Genomic DNA, 25,849 nt, shown 5'->3' on the forward strand with positions numbered 1-25,849 from the left:
TCACAAGTTTTGCGGTGCCCCCCCCCCCGCCCTTCCCCGAGCTTCAAACGGCAGCGCGCCTCCCCCCGCGCCGCCGCCGGGCACATGGGCGGGGCCCGGCTACCGGGGCCCCGCCCCTCGCTCCCCGCCCCGCCCCGCCGGGTTTCCCGAGCCCACCGGCCGCCCCGGCCCGACGGCGATTGGCGGGCGCGGCAGCCAATGGGCGCGGCGGAACGCGCATGTCGCCGGCCTGGGCGCGGGGCGGTGGAGCCCCATTAGGGCGGGGAGCGGGCGCCGGGCTCGGCCACTCGCGGGGCGGCGGCGGCTTTGGGCGGGTGGTCGGTCGGTCCGTCCGTCCCCTCCCTCCCTCCCTCCCTCCGCTGCTGGAGATGCGCGTCTGTCGCCGGCGCTGACTCCGCGGGGCAGAACCGGGTACCCGCCTCTCCCCGCCGTCGATGTGACGGGCGCCGCCGCCGCCGCCGCTGCTGCACGGGAATACGTCGCCGTGGCTGAGCCGCGCTGCGGGGAGGGTAAGTGGCGGCTCCCCGGGAAGCGGGGGGGGGGCAGGACTGACGGGCAGCCCGCAGCGGCGCGGCGGGTTTGGCGGGGCGCCGTCCGCAGCCGGGACCGTGTCACCGGCGGCGGAGCCCTTCCTGCGGCACCCCGCTCTGCGGCGGGGGGGGGGGGGGTTCTGCGTCCCGACCGGGATTTGCATCGCCAGGGCGTGCCGGTGAGCAGCCGCCCGACCCCGGAGCCGGCACTCGTCAGCGAGTAGCCCCTGTCCTGCGCGGAGTTGTTGGACGGGGGACTGCGGGCGTGGGAGAAGGGCGGGTGGGTGGGTGGGTGGATCCCGCCGGGGGGGCCTGGGGGGCTGGGGGGGGGGGGGGGGGGGGGGGGGGGGATGTTGGCGAGGCGCCGGTTTGGTGCGCCCGGCGGAGCGGGCTGGGGCCGCCGGTCTGAGTGAGGGTCCAGATGCGGGAGCTCAGCTGTTGCCTGTCAGTGCGGGGGACAACTGGCCTCTTCCCGGCAGCCCCCGCCTTCGTCCTTATCCTCCGCGGTATGTCCGCGTCTGGGCGCCCTCCTGCCCCGGGGCGCGGTGGGGGGGGGGGGGGGGGGGGGGGGGGGGGGGGGGGGGCTACCTTGGTCCGCCATCCCGGCGGCATCTTTTGGGCTCTCCGTTGCGTTACGGGGGGTTGGGGGGGGAATCCCCCGACAGCGGCTGAGGTGCAGCGGGGACCTAGCTGAAGTACGTGGGGTTTGGTTTTTTTCCTTCCTCAATGAAGAGAAGCTCCGGAAGGGCGACGGACGCTCCCTGAGCCCCTTCTCCCATAATATTTATGCCCACCGCGGGATTTAAGACTCTAACAGCCACCATTTATCATCCGGCCGGGCTGGGCTGAGTCCAGGCGCCTTCGTTGTGGTCCGAGCCCGGGGCGGACAGGAATCTGTCATTGTACCCCAGCGGGGTGGCTGAGGAAAGCAAAATAAAGCACCCGCCGGTACCCGTGTTTCTAAATGCCATCAACTGGAGAGCCAGGAAACGCAGCGGGGGATGTTTTACAAGCTCTCTGAGAAATGTTTATACAGAGGATTTAAAGGTTAACAATGCATATTCCCTACATGCTAAAACCTAAAAGGTGGCAAAAATAAACGGCTAACGTTCCTGGCGGCGAAGTTCCCCGTTTTCGTTGTTTAAGTTGGTAACCGAGGTCTTTAAACTGTGTGTTTGGCGTGGCAAACTCAGAGCGACTACTGAGATTTCCTAGCAGGATGTGTTGTTCCCCCTGCAGTTATTATTATTTCTAGGAGCAATTATTGTTATTGCTTCTCTACAGCACAGGTATAGCACAGTGGCCGGGTTTTCATGCCAAAATGTCAGCGGGGCGGCGCGGGTGCGGAAGGGGAGCGCAGGGGAGCGGGGAGCAGTTACCCCGACTGCAGCGACGGATTCTTCCATTTCCCACCGCCGAGCCCCGGATGAGCAGGGCTGGTGCAGTTCTGCCAACAACACGGTTAATTGTGTCCCGTAAATCAAGGTCCACGGGGCTGCTCTCTTTCTGTATAACAAAAGGTTTTGTAATGAGTAAGCCCAGATCAGTCATATAAAAATTTTAACATCAACTGGGCAAGGTGTGTGTGTGGGGACCTTACAGGGTTAATAGCTAAACTATTAAGATTGGAGTCAGATGTGGGTAAAAGCAACAGGAGAGTCTGTTTTTTCCTAATATCCTGTAGTATGATAACTCTGAAGAAGGTAATTGTTTAAACAAAAAAAAAAAAATCTGTTTCAATTTAAGATTTATTAAGCAAGAAGATCCTTACGTAAACATCAGAATCCTTTTCTTGTTTGGAAAGGCAAGGAATGGCTAGAAATGTCATCTGAACTTAAAAGTGAAAGACTACAAACTATGTGTGGATTTTCACACGTATGTGCAAGAACATTATTAATCTCATTTTCAACTAGCTTATTCTACATCTTGGGGGGGACCAGGGCATTTAACTCAGGCTTTTGGCAAAATGTCTTCTGTGGTTTGCTTTTTTTCCCCGAGTAAAGGAGTTCTTTCTAACATTTAACAACAGGCTTAGAATACAGGAGTAGGAGATACCAAGTGTCTTCCAAAGGAGAAATGGAGGGGGAGGAAGGGGGGAGCCAGGTCTACTTACATATATAATAAGTCGGGAATGTAAATTTGTATATAAGGAGGAGATCTGAAGAATGACTTGGCACGCTAATGACCTGGCTTTTCAGAACTTCAAGAGTTTGGTCTGTCTCCCCCTATGGTTATAATAAGAGATTAAATGCATTTGGCATATTTAATTAATTAGCATATGAAAATCAGATGGCTCTTACTTTGTCATTGTTTTCCTGTGAAACTTTTCTATGCTAATGACTGTCTACATTTTACAGAGTAATTTAAATGGCTTTGGTTCGTATTATGTCCTTGCAGATTGCTTTGACCCTTTCTAATGCTGCAGCCTTTGTATCCTAGCCTAAAAGTCCTTTCCCTTTGTAATATGGATCTTGCATAATATATTGTCAGCGGCTGCTATACACAGCTTCTAACAGGGCAGACTGAGAGGTGCACTGAAATTTAAAGCCTCTGTTTGCTTGGATGCTATGTCTTGTGCATTCCAGAGTTAATTGTATGTGCAGTGGTGAAGTCCATTTAAAACAAACAAACAAGCTGGGTTTTCTTTTTGTTTTCTACCACTACCTTATCCTAAAGTAAAGAGATCCCTGCTGTTGGGGTATAAAAACATGCTCTGAAACATTACTTTTTTTTTTATATATATATAATACAAAGCATCATTTGTGTTTCTGGGAAAATTAGTGTATGATATAATATTGCATTAAGAATACTTGATGATGAGATGAGTTCATTATGACCAAGTGGCTTATATCAATATTCAGTTTACCCCCTTGTATTAAGGCTTAAACTTCAGCTTGGCCACCAGTGTTTTCTCCTTATGCTGTTTAAACAGAGGTAAACTTGAGGTTAGCTCTAGTCATTAGTACATGCTTGGTGTTAGTCATGTGTGCTTAGGTCCTGCTCCTGGAAATGTTTACAGAAATGAGTAGCTTTTACTTGTGTGCTTAAATTGTTTGGATTAGGAGTTGTATAATGGGAAGAACCAGCTTGGAAGGATACAGCGCCGCTATCGCTCCTCATTCCCCCTCCCACCTTATGGCTGAGGAATGATGGGAAGGAACATGTTTTGCAAGGAATAGCACACTGAAGTCGTGGCATTTCTGGCAGAAATTCCCAGATAGACTATTAGACCGTGATTTGCCAAAATTACATGTTTTTTACAGAAACAGCTCTTCAGCTGCTGGTTCATTGTCAAAGAATATTTCCAGTTACTGAAGAAAATTTCACAAGTGGTCTACTACGATGCTTCTTCTTTGTATTTTGCTTGTTTATATTATGCATTAAATACATTATACTTTTTGTAGCGGAACTGAATGAAAAATGACTTCTCACACAAACTGACAATATTTCTCAAGGATGTTCTTGTATAAGGAGGGGTTTTTTTAAATGTACAAAATGAATGAAGTACTCAGGTACAAGAGATATGAGTGCATACAAGCATTTTTAATATTTTTTCAAATATCTGTAAATGAAAGCTTTTTGCTAGCTTACCTTTCTCGGAACTCTGCCTGGAAGGCTAACTCCTTAAACGTTCATAAATATAACGATAAGATTGGTGAGTTGCTTTTCAGGATAATTTTGAACCTATCGAGCTCAGAGTGTTTTGCTAGCTAGTAAACCTGGGGTAGACAGTCTCTCAGGCAGGCCTTTCATTTCCAGTGGATTACACATCAACAAAAGCTGGAAGTGTGTTATTTCAGTTGTTCTGTACCAAAGTCATGTACTCCTGTCTAAGGTTTGCGTTTGAAACATTGATTTATAGCACCTGATAGCTCTTGCTGTTCTGCCTAGCGTGCTTTCCTCCTTCATTTTCCTTCTCTCCCTCTTCCCCCCCCCCCCCCCCCCCCTGTCTAAGGTTTGCGTTTGAAACATTGATTTATAGCACCTGATAGCTCTTGCTGTTCTGCCTAGCGTGCTTTCCTCCTTCATTTTCCTTCTCTCCCTCTTCCCCCCCCCCCCCCCCCCCCCCTTTACTCCCTTGCTCTCTAGTTCTACTGAGTTGGCAATAAAGTGATAAGAGCATTATGGAGTGTGCTTGTAGGTTTATATCTGTAACAGTTTTATTCGGTTGCCCGTCTTTTATCTAAGCACAGATCCCACAGTTTGCAATTATGGTCTTTGACTTCAGTAACAATTCTGTTTTTTTGAAATGTTTCCAGTTACACACAATATTGGCTTCGCAGAGCAGCTGCATGCCAAAAAAGCATTTCCAACTGCCATCCAAATATTGAAATGTGATTGCTTTACTTTTATTCAAAATAGATTTTGTTTCCTGTGATGTTTTTATAACCACCTTTTTGAGCTTGTTGCCTTCTAATCTTGCATCAAGTAGCCCCAGTTTTCTACATTACGTGATTCCAGAACTAGGTTTCTCTGACGGCAACGTGCCAAATCCATGTCTAATGTTTGTGCTAATGTGGTGTATACGAAAACTGACTTCTCAGTGGATTTGATCACTGATTTGTATAATTGCAACCAGCATGATTAAAAAAATCTGCATGTCAATATCATGATGCTTATAATAAAACTTACAGATTTTTCTTTTTAAGCAGGGTGATGTTATATCTTAAATTTTCTTAAAGGGAATCTTAATTGTCCAAATATCTTCATTTATGAAGGTATTTGAGTGTTTTAAATAGAAAATAAGAACACAGAACATAATATTCAAGGCCAGGTTGGATGGGGCTTTGAGCAACCTGATCTGGTGAAAGGTGTCCCTGCCCCATGGCAGGGGGGTTGGAACTAAATGATCTTTAAGGTCCCTTCTAACCCAAACCATTCTATGATAGATGCAGTTACGAATATAGCAACGTAGGCTTCAGATCACAGTGCGTGGTAGGACTCTTGCATCCCCTTGTTCTGTAGGAAAGCTGCATCTTCTCTCACTGGTCTTAAAGACTGAAATGAAAAACTTGCATGTTAAGAACTGTGCAATTGAATCTTTAAACATATCTCGACAGATACTGCTATACCGCTTCTCACATCACACCTCTTCTATAGTCCCGTGCTCCTCTCTGGAGCAATGTAAACCACCTCTGACACAAGCGCTGTAATTGTTCAGCTCTACCCGTTTTACCCTCCCCTAATCTCTTCATTAACAAAGCACTCCTGTGACAGAGATAGTGCTAGCTCAGCAAGAGGCTCCACCTAGGCACACGGGCACTCTTGCTCAACCCGTTGAGCACACGGGCTGGTTGGACACTGCCCTCACCCATGGCCCATTTCTGTAGCAACACAAATGCACAATAATCATGGCACAAATTGAAAAGCACCTTGCGCTTTCAAGTGTGGATCAACTTGTCTAACCACAGTACAAGCTGACTTGTTTTCAAGTGTGTTAAAAATTAGTGCGTGATTAGTGAAGATGGTTTTTAAAGATCTCTTATTGTAATCAAATGTTACAGTTAATCACCAGACGTTCAAAAGTGTTTATGTAAAGAATTGCATGTGTTTGTGTGCATACTTTAAGCTGCCATATTTTTACTTTATTTCAGCATCCTTGCAGGAAATGGTATTCTTGTAGAAAAATAAAAGCTTCACATGCTGAAATGACTATTCGAAGTGTGAATATTTATGTACGTTAAAATTACTTTTATGAAGGCATTGAAGAAACGTCTGATCCTAGAGTATTTGCATTTATATATACAGACCGATAAATGAATTATGCTAGGTCTAGAACCTCACTGGTGAATTGCAGGTGTCTTTTGTAAAAGTATACATAGGGCTTTCTGGGAGCTTTGAACTGTTTTCTTATACTTTGCTCATCAGAAAGATCATAAGGATGACTTCATTGTGAGGTTTTTTTTTTCAGTCTTGTTTGCAAAGCATGGTGGATCTATACGATAAATACTGAGCTCCCATTCATCCTAGGACTGAAATGAGTTTGTTTTGTGAGTATAAGATACACAGAGGATATGTTTATATTTAACAAAATTAGTAGTATAAAGCGAGTGTAAAGGAACTTAAAACTCTAAACAGCTTGGCAGGCCAATAGCCAACAAATATCTTAGAGTACTGCCAAACATGCAGAAAGCAGACCAGGCTCTTGTCTGTACCGAGGTATTAGAGAAGTATGTAATAACCTCCAGCCTGGTAAGGATGTTGTTATGCAGGATGCAGCTTTGCTCTGTCCTCTCGGCAGCTCAATGTAGGTTTGGATTTCAGCAGGTATCAACTAAGAGGTACCACTACTATTTGGGAGAAATGTGAGCTGCCTGGAAAAACAAGCAGTCGTGTTACAACAGCTCTTCTCCACGGCCAGATCCTGGAGTGTGAGTCCCCTTTTGTGGGGCATCGGCCTCCCCTTAGGAGACTCTGGGGATGGGAGCCGCGTACTAGGGTGAGGCTGGAGGGAGCATTCACATGGTAAGAGGGAGCCCTACGTATTGCTGGTCTGTTCAGGTATGAGCTGCCAAAAAGCTGTGGAAGCGCTCACAGAAGAGGATGCTGCCGAGTAGGTTAGCAAGCCAAATGGTTGATTTAGCAGTTTGTGAATCCAGTAAACGTCAAGCTTTACCCCCTGACCTTTCATACAGACAATCTGCTTGGACAGTCTCTGCAAGGGATTTCAGCTGGTGTGAAACTGTAGTTCAGTGGTCCAGGCTAATAGCCCATTTCTTTCTCAAGATGTGATTTTCAAGTTATATAAAACTGTTGATTTCATACAAGAACAGCTCTTACGGTTCTACAGTAACCTAATATATTGAACCTGAGCAATTGCAGGTATTTGAACTGAAGTGACCGCCATGACAAGCAGGCATCTGCTTCATTGTTGTGGATTTATAGCTTTTCAGATTTCTTTGCAAAATCTCCCCTGACACGCAGAGCCCTATTGTATAGTTGTGAATCTGCCACCTTTTAGGCTGTAATTCTGGTAGGTTACTTCCTAATGTCTCCCTGTCTGTCCTGTACTGTAGCTGTTTATAAAGCTTTCTGACCTATTAGTTGATGTCTTATTAGCCTGGAGCTTATGCTGTAAAGAGGTACTGATATGATGAGGACTATTTGGCGGTGGTATTGTAGCACAAAGGTATACTTGGTGGCCTTATTTTAGGAGATAAAGTGGTATTAGACTCCTGTTCGTTTAAGGCTTTTTTTTACATTGTGTAAGCCAGTGTTCAACATCTAAATACTACCTCCAAAATACTCAAAGTTGGGATATGCAAGGGCGTATGTGTTTGTTCCTGGGTCTTTTTCCACCTCCCCATGGCCTCTGGAAGGAGACTAATGTTTTGAAAGAACAGGTCTCATGAAAATCAGCAGGTATATCTTGAATTATGCAACATTTTTTCTGCGGGTAGGAGTTGTCCTTCTTTGTGCAGTTCTGTGCGTTTAGCTTTTTCCGGCTTTGTTGTGTACTAAATCAGCTAATATTTAATGCAACTGTGAGAAGAAAATCTAGACTTATTTTTTAAAAGGAAACTGCCAGCATGTCGTCCTACTGGAGACCACTGTGGGAGCTGTGACCCTGCTTGTACACAGGAGTAAAGGTGGAGAAAAAGCATTTCCAAACAGGCAGCTACAGTAATGTTCTGTCAGTGTTGGACTCTGAATGAGTATTAATTGCTTCAATCTTGCATTACTATGGTATATCAACCTGATAAAACAATGAAGTAAGTCTGTATTCTCTCTGTAAAAATACTCGAGCTATTTCCCTTGCACTGTTGCTTAGTTTTGCTGGCATAGCTTGAGCAGGGATGTAGAGATGGTTTAAAAACATCTGTGAGTTTTCTTGCTTTTTTTGTTTTAAGTGAACTTCCCAAATTTGTACAGGCTGGTAACAATGGTTGTGTTAGTGCACAGAGTTGCTCACCAGGGTGGTGAAAGAGGAGATTCCTAACCGTGTGCTGCTACCCAAAGAGACTATAAAGCTGTAGCTTCTGTTGTGCCATAGGTCCAAACCATGAAGTGGTTTTGTCACTTATAAATCATCTAGTACTTTGCCTGACTTCAGTTTCATCCACAAGTATTTCTCTTTCTAGTTACTGTAATGTTAGTTGTCTTGGATGATCCTGAAGGGTTTTGGAAGATCAACTATTTGAGCTTGGGTGTGAGTGATGATTAGGCACCATTCTGAGTGATGCAAATAGTTCAGACCTTCCCCCTACACACACACTTCTCAGTTTCTGGCAATGAATCTGTGTCCTTTGCAAAGAAAATGGTCTGCTCCTCATTTTATGGACTAACTGTAGGAAAATATAAATCAATGGTGTCTGTTGGAAAGAAAATGCAATATTTGACTCTAAAATTTTATTTTAAAACCAGTTTAATGGCTGGGCTTCTGACTCCTTAATACCGATCCCAAGTCTTCAAAAAAAAAAAAAACCTGGATAAGCTGCAAGTTCCCCACCACCACCCCCAGCTAGAGCCTCTTTGCCTGCTTTTGCTTGTGTACTCTATCGGTTTCACAGTTCATATACTTGTGTTTTTTTTAAAATCTCCCCCTGCACTCTGGTGGGAAACATGTCTGCTGTTTCCTTTCAAACACACAAGGCTTGATTCTCCTCTCACAATGGCATAAATTGTGAAGAACTCCACTTGAAATCAATGGAAGTAAAGACATGTAAAATGGGGTGAGAGAAGAGCCTAGCCTCTGGTTTCTATTTTTAAGCGAGTCTGGTTAACCTAAAATTGTTCAATATGCCACTGTGACTACAGTTTGTAGATATCACTTGCTATGCTTGTTTCTCTTCATACATAATGTTTCATTTTCATATATAATGCATTACAGCTAGTACCCCTAATCATGATGCACATTTCTTTGATTTAATACCTCAGTAGTACTATATCAATTTTGGTAGTTAATAAGCCATATGTATGGTAAAGTACTTACCTTACTAGGGTCAGATCCTACAAAAGGTCTGGGGGGGTAGCTGTATTCCTGTGCAAGTCTCAAAGGAAAGAAGGCTGGATTGGCTCTATCCATACAATTTAAACTTTCTTTGTGGTTTTCTGTTGCTTTAGTTCTAATCTGTGAATCTTGTTCCTCGTTATCCAGGTTCAAGATACTAATTCTACATAAACAAAACTTTGTTATTGTTGTTTTTCCTGTGCTTGTAAAGTGCTTGGCTCCCTTATTATGTTTTGTACATACTCAATTTAACTTCAAATTTTCTCTGAACAGCTAAGTAGTTGGCAATAAACCTGGAATATCCACACACAATTTCTACCACTGCCTAAGTTTTGGTGGTTGCTTGCATTTGTTTATTTTTTGGCAATGGATTATGGTCTTTAATTACCATCAGTAGTCAAGTAACTGAATGAGATTATACAGCAGTGCTGTAAAAACTACTCATGCTAGCTATGGTCTGTACATGTGTGGATATCTTTGAAAACAGTCACCTCATTCATTACCCAGTGCAACAGACTCCAACTTTACCACTATTTAGTTTTTGAAATTAATGCAGCATTCTCTACCTAACTGAAATGTTGCTTTGACTGCCTCTTTTTATAGTTTTAAAAAATAACATGAAGTAGTTGACTCTTGTAATGTATTCTAACTTGGAGTAGATCTATTGGCTTATTTGAATTCGTTTTCTGCTTGAGTAGCAAATCACAGGTATTCACAAGGGAGTCTCTTTAAACTTGAAGAATGTGGTAGGCTTAGTATATCATTTAACTTTTACCTCTAACTTATGACAAGAGTGAAAACCCTGTGGTGTTTAGTCTCTTGTGCTGTTTAGTCCTTGAGATTTCCTTTTCAACTTTAATCCCCCATCGCCCCCAAAAGTCAAGAGGTTGCTTAGCTAATATGTGGTGGCCTTATGTATCATTGAAGTATTGGGGACAGAAGATACCACAGCAGCTTTCTACGCTGCACAGGGTTTTAGTGTTTCAGACCTCCACCTTGTGTGGATTCCCAGCCACAGAGGTGATGCACAACTGGCTTCTGACCTCTTGACTACAGCTATCAGTTCCAATAGCGAGTTCTCTGTTACCCCTGCTAGGTTTTGCATTACTTACCATGTGAAAAATCAAGTATTTTAGGTAGTTGATTTATTGCAGTGAATTGATTGTAGCTTTAACTGTGGCTCTTTGGAACTATAGTTGTCCAACAGTGAGGTAGCATGATGATGGAGACCAAGGTGTGGTGTTCGCTGCTGCTGTGAAGTGCTGTGATTGTGTGCACTGTAGTGCTTGCCTATAGCTGATGTGAGAAGTGGTGGGGCAGAGAAATGTGTATGGTAAGGATGCATATGCTTGTCAATCAAGTAGGCTCTTCTCAGCTGGAAGCTGGGTGCTTCTCAGCTTTGATCTGGTAGAGCAGTCCTTCTTGTGCACTAGGGAACAGACAGCCTTCTGAATGCAGAGATGTGCAGGTGTTCTTCCTGGTGGCTGGTTTTACTCATTTTTAATCTGATGGCTTTGAGAGTCATTCTGTGATACCATTTTTGGAGCATTTTTAAGCTCTTCTGAGAGTTACTATTGTGGAGGCTTCAATGCATGTCTGGAAGAGAACTACTTTTGGTAGTATTTTGAAAGCATAAGGTCTGGTGTGCGGAAGTCATCTTTGGGTAAAAAAGAAACAAAAAGGTGCTGTGTCTAGAGTGTAAGAATCTCTGGGAAAACCAGTCTCTAATGCAAACTGATATATACAGCAAGACTGGAGAAAGACTAAAATCTTTGCCAAGCAATATGAAGCATCCTAACAGTTTCATGGATGGAGCAGCTTCCATTGAGAAAGATACGGGACTAGAAGAGCATGCTTCCGGCTCTTTATTAGTTGTACTGGTTGACAACTGTCTAAAGACAATATTGTGTAATGATGTTGGTGACTAAATTGTCTGAAGAGACTTAAGTAACTTTCTGCCTGCTGTGAAACTGACATAAGACTTGACCTCAGGAAATGGAGATGTATTTGGAGATCCAGAGCTTGAACTTGTTTAGTTTTGAGTTCTGAACACAAAATACAGACCTGATGGTGCAACACTTCTGCAAGACACAAATCTGGTTTGGAAGTAGCAATAAACCCAAGATAAATTTTAAGAAGCAGTGCTTCTAGTAAATAATTCCAGAGCCATTTGCTTGTAGTCTTGATTTGTATGTAGGTATCCTAAAAACTACGACTACTGAATAGGCCACTGTGTACCTACTACAGGCATCTTTTCTCAAAAGCTAGCTTTTTCTCACATAGATGCTTTCTGACAGTAGGCCTCTGGTAGATGCTTGGCAGCCATGTCTTCTGTGGCAGCATAAATGTATGAGATCAGGAGTGTGAATAGATCACTCTTGAGTAATCCTTCTATGCAGTTACAGGTTCATGTCATGGTGTACACTCTAAGACAGTGTTTAAAACTCTTTAAGAATATGCATGTGTTAAGGACAAAAGTGGGAGGAGGAAGTAAAGCAGTATTTTAAATAATGTCAGCAGGCTCTAAGATTTTATCTGATTTTTGTCCTATTTAAGGAAGGTAAACATGATTAAAAATTGGTACATTGTGGAAGGGTACATAGAAAAGATGTATTTCTTGATATACTTCCAAAATTGCTGTTTAAGGACAATTCTGTAACGTTGATGTCTTAACAGCATTCTGGTAGCCTCAGTTTTCTTTCCTGTGGAAAAGTTCCAGCTCTCGCCTACAAATTATTTTGTTCTGTGGTAGTTTATGAAATAAAATAAGTATCAGGAGGACACACTGTAAAACAATTATCTCTAAGTTCCTGACCAAAGTATGCATGCAGCTTGGTACAGCTATGAATTTAGCCCTTAAGAAAAATATCTCCAAAAACATGTGAGCCTGTGTGCACACACCGCACCTGCAACACAACAGATACACACCGAGCACACTTCTGTAAGGAAGCTAGCGATTCACATCTGCAAAATTGATGCATTTCTGTAGCTGTTGGGCTAGCATTGAAAGGTGTGTTACCAGCATGGAGAGCAGAGCATACCTGCTGAGAAAGGTGCTGGTGGATCTCAAGTCAGTGCTGTGCTCGCTGTCTGCAGGAGAAATGCTTGAGAACAGTGACCTTGAAACTGTGTGGATGAAAAATATGCAGAATTAATGACAGTCCTGGACATGTTCACTTAAATACTGAAATACGGGACTTGAGCTCTAACTACATTTCTGGTTTTGCATAGAAAACCCAGAGTAGTCTGTGTGCTTATTTTGGCTGGGATAGAGTTAATTTTCTTCACAGTAGCTAGTATGGGGCTATGTTTTAGATTTGTGCTGGAAATGGTGTTCATAATTCAGGGATGTTTCAGTTACTGCTGAGCAGCAGAGCCACGGCCTTTTCTGCCTCTCACCCCACCCCACCAGCGAGCAGGCTGGGGTGCACAAGGAGTTGGGGGGTGCACAGCTGGGACAGCTGACCCCAACTTCCCAGAGGGATATTCCATACAATATGATGTCATACCCGGCATATAAAGCTGGGGGAAGAAGAAAAGGGGGGGATGTTCAGAATGATGGCATTTTGTCTGTGGTGTGTGATGAAGCCCAGCTGTCCTGGAGATGGCTGAGCACCTGCGTGCCCATGGAAAGTGGTGAATGAATTTCCTTGCTTCACTTTGCTTGTGTGCATGGCTTTTGCTTTACGGATGGAACTGTCCTTACTGCAACCCATGAGTTTTCTGACTTTAACCCTTCCGATCCAACCCCCCCGGGGGGGGGGGGCGGTGTGACTGAGGGAGTGGCTGTGGGTTGCTTAGTTGCCAGCTGGAGTTAAACCACGACAGTGCGGTAGTGCCTGCCCGAGCTCTCTTACGGCTCCAGGGAAGTCACCAGTTTTTGCTGATGGCTTCAGGGAAGGGCTGAGAGCAGCCAGGTCTGGTCAGGCAAACACCACGTACAGACGCCAAGATGGCAGAAGACGTACAGCTTGGCTGGTGGGGTGTGGAGAGCTCATAGCCCGTGGTGTTAGGATTCTGGCCGCTACAAATTTCCGAGGGGGGCTCACGCTCCTGGAGGTGCGATGGAGTTGCCGCCGCGGGGTCTCTGTGACGGGAGGGGGACAGCTTAATTTACAGCTGAAGGGGAAGGTGGAGGAACGACGGTCACCTCAGCCTGGGAGGAAAAGCGGGCGGGGCCGGGGAGAGGCGGCTGCGGCGGGGGCTGCCGCCCGCCCCCCGCAAGATGGCGCCCGCGGGCTGGCGGGAGCGGGTGCCGGGAGCCGTGCTGGGTGCGGGGAGGCGCCGTCCCTCGTGGGTCTGTTTTTTTTGTGGTGTTTTTTTTTTTTTTTTTTTTTTTTATTTTTTGGCAGGGTGCTGTATGGCACTCGAAGCACTTCTGCCCGTCTGTGTTTCAAGACGGAAGTTTTGAACTCTCCCGAAGGACTTGTTCGACACGGAGAGCAAAATACAAGGTGTGCTTTGTAATTTCCCCTCAAATTCTTACAATTCTAATTGAAATGAGTGAAATAAACGGATTTGAAGGACAGACAGAAACGTGCCAATGCAAAAAACAAACAAACAAACAAACAAACCCAAAACAAAACAAAAACACCAGAGGATTTGCTATTTTTTCCCATTCATCTGCTTGCTGTGCCTATATGTTAATTTGCACAAAATTATACTGAAACCCAACGGAAAAGGGAACAAGCTTGAAAGTCCCAGCCCATATGCTCAAAGGTGTGTTTAGATGTACATCTTTTGGGGTGACATCTTGCTCCGTTTTTTCCCCCTGGGAGCAGATGGGTGTGAATTTGCAGGTGGAGCTGGAGATGAAGTGGCAGGCACTCGGCTTGCCCCAGCTGCCGGAGGGGTACGGCAGGAGCCTGGCAGCTCCGTGCCTGGAGAGTGAGCCGTTCTTCACCAGGCTTTCCTTCCCCGGAGGACCCTCTGGCAGGACAAGGGCACATGTTGCCTGTTGTTGGGGTGTCAGCTCCAAGGAGTAAGCAGTCCAGTGTGTAGATGGAGGCAGGAGCCTAATAACAGCCACTCCACAAACACAGGAGACAACAGAAGAAGACCAAGCACTTTGATGTCTTTCAGTCCCTTTCAAGGCCTCCGGTGAGCTGCCCAAACTAGTTTAACCAGAGAGACAGCAGAGAGAGGAAGAAATGGGCTATGGTGAATAGCCAAAGGGGTGCTTCCTTATCACCCTCATTCCTGGGGAGCTTTTGAGCTGAAGAGAGCCTGTCCTGAAGGTAAGGGAGTGAGATAGGCCTGCCTGAGACTGCAGGAGAAGTTCGTTTTGTTAATGATCATGAGGAGGCTGTTTGGGGTCAGTAGTTGTGGGTCCTCCTTTTGAAGGAAGGATGGGCAGGTGCTAAATTCAGGCCTGTAAAGTAATCCTGCTTGGTATGCAGGTTGCAGCTGCCACAGGCTTCCTCTGATGGCCTTGGAAGGAGAAGGGGCACCTCTTGAGGTCATCTGAGACTTCAGGTGGGTTGTGCCTTCCAATGACAGTGTCTGTCTTTCCACGGATGGAGGGTGACTATCACATAAGGGATGGATGCAACTCATCTGGCTAACAAGAGAAACTGTGACAGCCTGCAGTCAGAAGACTTGTGGAGCAAAGTCGTTGAGCACTGAACCCTAAGGTGTGTACATGGTGAATGCCTCCACCTGGATTAAACTAGTCTAACTGCAGAAAAATTACACTTTAGCAAAACATTAAAGTATTCAGAAAATCTTTTGCAGAAAAGAAATGGAGAAGAATTGCTGGCACTGCAGAACTCAAGCATCTGGCCAACTTGACCAAAATATTGTTTAAAAATAAAATTGTGGTTTTCTCAGAATTTTAGGCATATGGTTTGAGAGTTTTTAGCTAAATCCTTGTGAGCATTATCCTGTTAATGTGAAAAATGTTCCTAGCTTTATAGACTTTATGATGGGGCTGTGAGACAAAGGTGCTAATAATGAATCACCTGAGTGGCAGGCATTGAAGCAATTCTCAAATAGACCAGAAGGCTTTTTTTTTATCTTCTGCAAATACTGGCCACTGCTACACCAAACAAGACCTGTCTCCTTTTGTACCCTTCTTCCCACAAGAGAAAGAAACATTCTCTCAGGGGTGTGTTTTTTGTTCCTTGAATTCAATCTTGGGAAAGGAAACCCACAGTGGTAAATAATTAGGTTAGGAACTAGCAGGATGGGCTTAAATGAAAGTGCCTCCTTCAACGATCCTCCCCGTTCTTAGTTGTACAATGGACTTTCTCAACGCTGCTTCCCAGTATTCATCCAAGTCCTCCAGCCCTGAGTACCTGTAAACAATTAACATTCTCCCACATGGCACACAAACCCTTGGTCAGTGTTTAACAGGGTATTTGTGTGTGGCAGCAGTTTAACCTCCTCAAGGAATCCTTCAGTCCTCCTGCCTTTCTCTTCTGTGTCCTTTCCTCCCAGTTGTTTCTTGCTGATATATTCAATTTATATGCAGACTCTAAATACAGCTGTTTCTATGTGATGCTATTGTCTGCTCTGTCCTAAGAAGCTATGACTGTACAAAAATATCAGTTTTTAAATGCATAGGTCTAGTAGTCCCTTTCTAATGTTGTTCACACCTGCTTATCAGTTATAGGAATAAGCTGCAGGTGGGAACATGCTGTTCCACTCATATTAGAAAAAAATAAGCAATTCCTGGGCCTCCTGTAAGGTTTCTTTTATTGCTGTTGTCATCTTGTTCTGGGTTTGAAGAGTATCTTGCTAGTTGCCTCTTGACTGGGGAAAAAAAACACAATGTAGGGATGCAGAAGCAAGAGCCACTCCAAAATGTGTATTGCCTAGTATGTAGCTTGGCTGTTGGGTGACAAGGAGTTAGACCTGTGGTGCTGAGCATGTTATAAGGTGTTAAAATGTATCAAAACTCGGTGTATAATGAGACACTCTCAAAAGTATGTTTCCAAATCACAGGACTTACTGTTGTGGAACATGTACAAATGAGCACAGTCTGGGAAGTACTTACTAGCTAAGTGGCAAAGGGTAAGTAAAAATAAACCACTGCTTTCCCCAACTGAAAAGTAAAAATGGTCAACTCCTATGTGCTTCTAGAAAATGGGAGGTCTCTTAAGTGACAGCTTTGAGTGAAGCATTGCTTAGCCCTGGTGCTGGTTTTATTGTGCAGTCATGAGGCATAAAAATTGCCATAGAAGTACTTGGTGTTGCTTTTAAAAAGGAAACCAAGCCCCAAATTTTTTAATATTACTCCATGAGCATTCAGTTTTCATCAGATGAGGCACAGCTTCACATATACCTGAATGAGAAGTTTAAAAAAAAGAACTGTTTTAAATATGAGGAAATAATAAAAAGAACTTAGTTGCATCTGAGATACCAGCCCTTTGAACGTGAGCAGCAGTTGGGGCACTTCAGGATGCATTATGTGATGATAATGTGTGCAATGCCTGTAATCATATTGGTCTTGATCAACCTGCTCAAGAAACTGACTTCAAGGATCAAAGTTCCGTGAAAATATTTTAAAAACCTTATAGAAATATTAAAAACTATTAATGAAATATTAATATTTAACATCAAAAGAGTGTGTATAACAAATAGCTAGAAATAATTTTGCCCAGTAATGAGTATGACTGACAAATAGACAGAGACCTTCAGAACAAGGGAGGAATGGAACTGGCCCTTTTTAAACAGTTTTTCTTAAAATGACTAAGGTTTCTTAACAAATATGTTTTACATTTAAAACTACAGATACTTTTATTTGGAACTTAGAATACAGAATTCTTACTGTAATTACCAACTGTTTTGTCTGACCATTTCTTATTAATGATAAAGCTAGAAGTAGATTAGATTGATAAATCATAACCCTGGAGCGGCTTCCTGTACATAATCTTTAGTGTCTTTTAAAATTCTTTTCTTATCACATTCTAATCATGTCTGGCAGCATGACACATGCCTTAGGGATGACAGACTGTGGTCATGTGGGATTTTTGTCTTTAAGTTTTCTAGCGTAAATTTTAGGAAGCTTATACTGATTAGGTAGCACTTCTTTTGCCTCTAAGTGGATAGCATGCTGTCTGTACCCTGATGTGAAAAGAGAAGTATGGGAATACAAAAAATTGACAATGCAGGCAACAGTCTGCAGCTGGTATTCTGTAGTTCAATGTTTGTGCTGCTACTGCAGCAAGCTAAGATTTGGCAGGATCATCAGCTCAGGGAAAGCCTAGTGTCATAAATAAAATTATTCTCAGTGTTGCTTCAATATTAAAGTCTCTCTAAAAGGTAGACACCATTTCCCCTTCACTGAAGCTTGTACTAAATGTCAAGGATGTTTCTTGAAAGAAGATAAAATGCATTGAAAAACAAGGATGGGGTGGTTTTATTTCTTGTGGAAGCTCAAGTAAGTTCACTGGAGGGCTGACATTATGTGAATGACTACTGCCGATTGCTGTCTCCACACAGCACCTCTTTGCTTCATAAAACCATTTTTAATGAAAATCTAAAATATCCCCTGTCCCTTTCGGTAGAATGTACAGCTCTGGTGCCACTGGCTGTCTCTTTTTTTTTAATAGGACTGAATTCATTTGGTGGACCTGGCTTGTGAGCTGCTTCTGTAAAGCTGCCATATGGTGCATCAGGGCAGCATCTGGACAAAATGTTTCACAGAAGTATGGAGTACTGCTGGGTAACCTGGCTCATAAAGTGAAAATCTAAAACACTGAAAAAGGCCATCTTCTGTAGCATTTCCAGCTCTGAAATTCTTAACTCTTCTAATCTGATGTTTCATGAAGGCAACTCTTGGGCAAATTGTCTTGTATAAAAATAATCAGATTTAACAACTTTGGACTACTACTGGCAATATCTTTGAAAGCTTCTCCTTTAAGACCAAATCAATCTTTAATCAAACATCTGCATGATAACAAAGGCAGAAAATGTAACTTTAAAATATCCATTCTTTTTCTTGAAGTGTTCATACTCAGTTCATAGATTATGCTGAAGCTGCATCTGTTCATCTGACTTGCTTTTGGCTTGTTCCATAAAATGTTACTACACTATTTCTGTGGAATACCTTAAATTATTGGAATAGTGACATCTGACAGGTATTGATTACTTTGGTAGATTTACACAAGACTGTGTTTATTCCACCAGAAGCACATTTTTCCATCTGTACTAAAAAAAAAAAAAAAAAACCAAAAAAAAACCACAATAAACAAGCCCAAAACAACAACAAAAAAGAAAACCAAAACCAAGAAAACAAGCAAACAAAAATAAAATAAAACAACAAAACAAAAATCCCCAAAACTAAAGAATTGAAGAATTTTAAGTGTAAATGTGCTCTACCCCCAGTCCTTTTTCTTATCAGCAGAATCTGTCAGGAGGATATTTAGAAAATTAAACTTATTACATAACTAGTCTCATTTCCATCTAAAGTATTTCATATGCTCTTTCCTGCTACTAGATAACTTGGTCCAGACTTGGGTCTACTCTTTTCCCACTCAAGGACTTGGGTCCTTGATGATTACAGTGGTGATTACAGAAGGAACATGGTACTCGTGGGAACACAGTAAAGATGCAAGAGGTAAAGAGGTTGAGAATCTAGAGAGACAGAGAAGAGAAAGTAATTAACTTATCTACTTTTCAAACAGTTCCTCCTTTCATTTGAATAGAAACAAGCTTATAGGGACCCAATACAGCTGGTAATGAAATGGCAGTACATCTCTGACCTGAGTGGGAGTTGTACACTTCAAAGGATAACTGAAGTAGGATGTTGTACTCATCGGGAAACAAAGTTATTGTATGAGTAGTACTCGTATATCTGTACCATCTATAGTTTGCTTAAAGCAAATACAACGGACATCATGCTCAAACTTACAAATTCATTTTAATGGAGGACAACAGTTCTGTAGTGGTTCAAGCATGTTCTCACCAAACTGAAGCAGCCACTGTGCTGAATGGGAGTTTATCACAACTCTAAAACATCAGTCTTCACATCCACGGATCACTGGAAAACTGAGTTTTGGACTGTTAGACTTCTTTTATCATTCATGTTTATTTGTGTCAGGTCAAACCCAGTGCAAATCCTGTGTGAGAGCTGGTGTAGTTACTCACGGTGTTCCCCACAGTAGAAAGCACAGGATCTTTTGTAGAGTCACTCTGCTTGGAAACAATCTCGGGAGGTCATTTGATCTAACCTTCTCTTAAAGCAGGGCTGACTGAATTCAGACCACCCTGCCTCAGTGCAGCATTTGGATTTCTGCAGCATACAGCAAATCCCTTAGTAAATAAGCCAGTTTTTCTATGAATTGTATCTTCATCAATTAGAAGGTCTTTAGTAAATTGTGTTGCCACTGGAAGAATGGGGATAATAGAAAGAAAATCAAATTTGCTTCTCTTCTGTGTCTACTTATTCTTTGAGGGTGCAGTACTGCATCATGATCGGTTATAAAGAGTATGTTGACCTGTCTGTATGGATTATTTCATTCCTGGATGCCTGGATGTTTAAGTGGCACTTAAGTAACAGTATCTTCCAGCACTGTTAGGAGGTGATTAAGATTCAATTACTGAGTTGGTTTTCTTTTGTAAATAGCTTCTAAAATATTAGTTTAGAAGTTGTACTTGTGAAACGCAGGGTTCATGTTGCTGTTTAGAGACATGCCATAAGGGATGGACAATTGAGCTCTGTCATGCTAAAGCAACATGGCCCTTATGGGGGACAGCAGACCCTACTCATATTCATGGTCCATGAATGGTCAGGGATTTGTTCTCAAAATGTTTACAACATCAGGAAAGTCTTCAGAAACAACTGCTTATGAGTGCCAGTCTAGAGTACTTCCAGAAGAAAAAAGAAATAAAAGTCAGTAAAGCTTGTTATCTTCTAAATATGCATAGTATGAAATAAGCTTGAGAAACTGGTAATTCTGAACAAGTAGAAATATTGTAGCTCAATTTGAACCTCTAAGTGTGTTCTGGGTTTATATTCAGCATGCCTGCACCATGATCCTGAGCAAGCAGCTGAAGTTGCATGTTTGCACCCTTTCAGACAAAATTTTTATGAGTGTGGATTCCTTCCAGGTAGTTTGTCAGTAAAGGGGAAGTTTGATAAGTCATAGCTACACCTTAAAGAACAAGAATAACTCTGAAATTTCAGATGCCCAAAGATCTCTACACCAACTTAGTGGAAACTGGATGATAATGGTTTGAGAACACTAAAGGGAAAAGTGCTTGCAGAGGGCCTGCTTCCATTGGCTTAGAGTGCTATTTAGATAAGTGCTGCTGTGGTCTGGCTTTTCCCTTGCAGTGGCATTATTGTTTGCCTGACCTCATGGTGAACTGGTTTAAGGAATCAAATCAACAGGAAATTTATTTTTTTTTTTCTCCTTCTTTTGGCAGAGTTAGATTTCTGCTTGTTTAAATTCCTGCACAGTTCCACCGTGCGATCAGCTGAGTGTGCCAGTGCAGGCACAAGGAGGCTGCATGCAGTCAGCACTGAGGAAAGAGGCAGTCCCAGCAGCAGCCCAAACATGAATGGGTTTAAGTTGTGTCTTAAAAGTCCCTAGTTATCCAATTCTTGTGCACCTTGCTTTGTCTTGTTCTACAGGTAAACCCTACTTCTCTCTTTCTGCTTTTTTTACTTGGCTCACTTTTATGACTTTCCTAATAGTGAAATGGTCCTTGGAGATGTTGGGATGCTGCTACCCATGGTTACTGATCTTGGTGGTGCAAAGATTATTAGGGATTAGAACCCTTTGCGTGCCCTGGGTGCTCCAGCATGGTTGTCACCCCTGGCCTCTTTGCCAAAACTTGCTGCCCTTCCCCAGTGGAGGGGATGGAGTGTAGGGTGGGTTGGGTAGGTTTCAGCCACTTCAGGGGAGTTTTCAGTCTAAACCACAGATAAAGATGGGTCTAAACCCAAATGGTAGGTAAAGAGAACATGCCCTGGGAAAAAAAGGCATATCCTCAGATCTCTTAGGTCTAGGATGAGGGAAGTAATTACTAAAACTGAAGTCTCCTACATGACAGACTTTTTTTTAAATGTTTTTCCTGTAGATAAAATCTGAGAACTTTTGTCCCTAGTGCTGCTCTTTAATGTGTGATAGACTGTGTGATGGAATTATTCCAATTAAAAAAAAAAAGTCAACAAAATAAGTAGTCAGTGGCTTGTTTGGTTGTTAGTAGTTTGCCATACAATCTTCTGAATCTTTTCCTAAGGTACTATAACTTATTTTGGTTTGTGGGGTTTTGGTTGGTTCTTTTTCCTTTTTTCCCCCTTTTTTTTTTTTTTTTAAAGTGCCAGGAAAAGACGACTGAACTTGAGTTTACATTTTCCAAAGGAAGAGAGTTCGCCCTTGTGTGTCTCGTGTGTCATACAGATCTTGATGCACATAAGGACAGTGGCATGAGATTTAGCAATGCTTTACAGTAGTCACCAACTTCTGAAAATTTCTGTAAGTTGTTAGATCCTGAATGTTAAAATTAGTCTTTCTTCAGTGTGGTTGTGCCATATGCTTTTGTAAACGTCTCCTCTGTGTTCCATCCTTAGTTTGATAGATAGCTTGATCTGTATTGTACCCACAAATGCAAATTCAGGTCTCGTGTTTATAAACAGCTTCTTGTATATGTCAGGTGTACAAAAACAGAAAACCAGGAAGTCTTAAAAAATGAAAGTTTAATGCGTTAATACTGTGTCCACTACTATGCTCTTAATGAGGATTTCAGAGGTCCCACATCTGAGGGCTTGTAGAGAAGCACAGTGCCAAATTCTGTGTTGCTTCCTCATTCAGCTTTAAGTACTGGGTTTTGGTATTGACAGAAATGAGTTCCTTGAGGAGGGGAAGTGTTATAGAGTATCAGAGTTCTGACCATTATTTAAAGGATGGTGCTCTGACATGAATTTATATTTTTATAGATATCTGCATAAAACATCTTATTAGTAGTTCAACTTTGATGTACCTAACCATTAGATCATACAGTAAGTTCAATGTGTTCTTAAATACTGTGAACATGAGTACATTTTAAAAATATAAGTATATTCTTTCAGAGAGCAAACTTGCAGTATGTTATTGTGAGTCCCAAAAATAGGTGATAACAAACTTCATGCATTTTTGAACTAAGCAGAGATTAAACGTGATCTAGGCGAGTTGTGGCTATGAAGTACCTGCCAAAAATTGTTACTTCATTATATCCTACTCCTAAGGAAGGGAGATCCTGATTGCAGGTGTATAATAAGTAGGCCACACCATGCTTGAGCAAAGCAGCCAAGAATATAATAGGTGTAGAAATCAGTTCATTTGAGGTGATACCTATAGTTAAGTGAAGATGAGCTGACGTGGAACCTCAGTGTTGCCAATGATCTGTGCTGTTCTTACTGTGTTAAAATTTTCCTGTGTACTCTTGTAAATATAAATCTTAAGGAAAAAAGTCACAAGATCTATCCATGCAATTAAAAAATGCTAAACGGACCATGCGTTTTCACACAGCCGGTTGAACTTACATGAAAGTCTGGATGTTTAAAAGAAATTATTACACAAATACAGAGCAGGCAGGGACTGGAAAATGAAGTAGTCAGATACTCCAGCTGCAGTAAAAAGCAGACTCAAACGCTAGTGGCTGAGGTGTCTGCAGCGCTTGGCTAGTAATGCATTGTCTTGCTGTATTCTTGACTTTGAGCAGCTATTGTGCTAAAGTGCGGGTCCGGGCTGTTGAAGTCTTTCCCACTTTTTGCGTGCAGGAATGGCTGGAGCTCTGAGAGAACAGATTGTCTGGCTCTCATTCTTTTTTTTTAGCCAACCTTGTTTCCAATCTGGTCTGAATGCAATCAGTTATCTGTAGATAGCAAGCAGTGACTGGCTATGAATAATGTCTGTGTTACTTAAAAGTGACATCTGTGACTTGCCAGACTGCCTACGTGAAATGCTTCCAATGATCTAGCTGTTGCTCATGCACCCGTGTAGGAGGGGACAGCAGCAGCCTTAGTGCAGGACCAAAGTGCTCTGTTTCACTTTGTTGACCTCGGTCATGCACTGCTCCAGCCCAAGATCCTGAAATCCTGGTATATGTGATCCAGTTTGAAACTGCTCCCAGGCTGGTGCAGGGCCACAAGCTGCTCCTGTTGCTAACGGCTGTGCCTGTTCCTGCTGGCGTACGAATGGTGGTACGCAGGAAAACCAAGACTCTGCAAACCCTGTGTTTTGACACTTCTTCAGAATGTTTCCTTTGCTGGAAGAGCTTATGTATTGAGGTCAACTCATGAGGATTTCACAGAGAAAGCTGAATTTTCATTTCAAGGGTCAAAACCACAAATCTTTTAAAAATGATAATATGGACAGTAGATCACCCTGGTGGTGGCTGAAAAGTGTATTTTAAGATATTCTGAGCCTCATCTGCCTCTAAGAAGGGAACAGAAGGATAGTTGCACAGCTGTAATTAAAACTAGAATCTAAAAGACTCTAGTCCCTCTGAGGTGAAGGTTTGCATAGTGCAGTATAAAATGAAGTCTGATTCAAAGGGCTGCAGATGCTTACTGCTTGTGCTCACAATCTGGAGAAGATACTGAGGACAGATTGCTCTCGCTGCCATGGCAAGTTCTCTATTCCCCTATATTTCGTGATGCTGCTAGGCTTCAGCCTAGTGATCATGGCATCGTTCCCAACCTGCCCTATTGTGTGTTTGTACTGTTTGTGCTTACGGGTGGGTCAATGTTTGCAACCATTCAGAAGAGATGGAAATACCTTTTAGGAGGGAGAAAAACTAACAAAGACAGTTGTCTGAAAAGAATCCACTTACTTGTAAACTCCCACATCTGTTAGCTGTCCTGAGTGTTGGTTTAAGAAGGAATCTAGAGATATGCTCAAGTACTAAAGAAGGCTTGTTTGCTGTGCTCACGTCTTTCTTCCGGGTTGGTGAAAATAGGAAAATTACTCTCACAGATGGGTTGTAGGTATGTTGTGCAGAGACGTGATTTTTGAAAGAGTTCTAATAGTGACTTCTGTCTAACAAGCAGTAATTATAGCTTTGAAACCCACTGAAGCAAAAGGCTGAATGATGTTTAAGGACACTGTTATTTCTGTGATTCTTAAAAAGCAAATCCACAACGTGAGATATTTAGAAACTTAAGTAGGGTTAAACTCATCATGTTAACTTAATCATATAGCCTGAACAAGATCCTTAAAACATAGCTATTACTTGTTTTTATTGATTGATCATGAAAAGTCAAGGTAACATGACTTTAATTATCTCTGTCTTATGTCTAAAAATCAAACAGGGTTGTAGGATGGGAAGCCTCATAGTACTGATGAGGTTTGCATGTGATTTGTCTCCTGGACCTTGGATGTTCTTCTGGGATTTCTGTTAAGGACAAATAGATAAAGCTTTACTGCTGTGTCAGTGTTTCTCAAGCCAGCGGGAGAGGTTTAGGGCTTGGGGTATTTACTCCAGAGTTGCAGTTAACTTGATGTGTATACCCTCCAAAAACCTAGTAGCAAACAGGATAGGTTGTTCTCCATCATCCATATAGTTACTAATCGATTGTTTTGAGCAACTATAGTATGCAGATATGAAGACTATTCTTTGAAACCAACTCCTGAATCTGCACAAAGGATTTCCCTTGCCATGGATAAATAGCTTGTTCACAGACATTAAGGTGTTTAAGAAGTTCTGTTTACTGTCTAGCCAGGAGATGGCTCTGTTTAGCCGTTCCCAAAGGACATCAACATTTCTAAAGCTAGAGATAATTGGCATTCCTTGGGAGAAGCATGTTTAAAACTGGTGGTTTTATGCATCCATTTCATGAATTTCAGGATACCTCTAGGGAAAAGCTTGAATGAGAAGGAATTCTGAGCAGAATTACAGTAAGAAAAATGGATGCATGTGGACATGCTTGCCCTGTAATTGGAGATCTGTTTCAGGAAGGCCAAAATAAAGTCCTTACGGTAACCAGAGCCTGGCCACAAAAGCTAGATAAGCACTCATGGGGTTGTCTTGCTGCTGGAAGCACAACCTTTGGGCTGAAGCGTAAGTGGCTGCAAAGCATGGTTTCCCTATTTCTCTACAAGTGTTGTTACACCTAGTAGGTACTTCCAGTGATCTTAAAATAATAATGGTACATGTTGAGTGGCCTCATGCTGTGAAGCCACTGATATTTCAGTCCATCACTTATGGGAAGAGAGAAGGTACTTAGTGCTCCAGTACAAGACTGGGGGACCCAAGAGGCAGGAGTAAACACAGACTATTTTACTGAGTTGAAGAAGCAAGATGAATACTTGGGAAGACCCATCTTCAGAGAGCAGTTGTTGACCACTGTCTAATATGCTGCAAAAAGTGAGGAGAGCACATGTTAAGAGTCTTATGTGCTGCACAGAGTGAACTATGACGTGAAGGAAGTGTTATA

At 42.7% G+C, this 25,849-nt stretch overlaps 1 protein-coding gene across 3 annotated transcripts in view; it reads left to right on the forward strand.

The window, feature by feature from the left end:
- The first annotated feature begins 294 nt into the window (after positions 1-294).
- PRICKLE1 (prickle planar cell polarity protein 1) overlaps positions 295-25,849 on the forward strand; it is a 66,988-nt gene continuing 41,433 nt past the window's right edge. Inside the window, exon 1 of one of the 3 annotated variants that reach the window (XM_042792084.1) lies at positions 295-509. The gene's annotated coding sequence lies outside the window, so the exon portion shown is untranslated. Of the gene's footprint in view, positions 510-934; positions 1,037-14,936; positions 14,956-25,849 lie in introns of those variants that run through there. The other 2 variants (XM_042792085.1, XM_032999770.2) reach the window with 2 other exon arrangements.

This window comes from Tyto alba, unplaced genomic scaffold, assembly GCF_018691265.1.
Source record: "Tyto alba isolate M040663 unplaced genomic scaffold, T.alba_DEE_v4.0 Super-Scaffold_2, whole genome shotgun sequence".
In the NCBI taxonomy this organism is placed as follows: domain Eukaryota; kingdom Metazoa; phylum Chordata; class Aves; order Strigiformes; family Tytonidae; genus Tyto; species Tyto alba.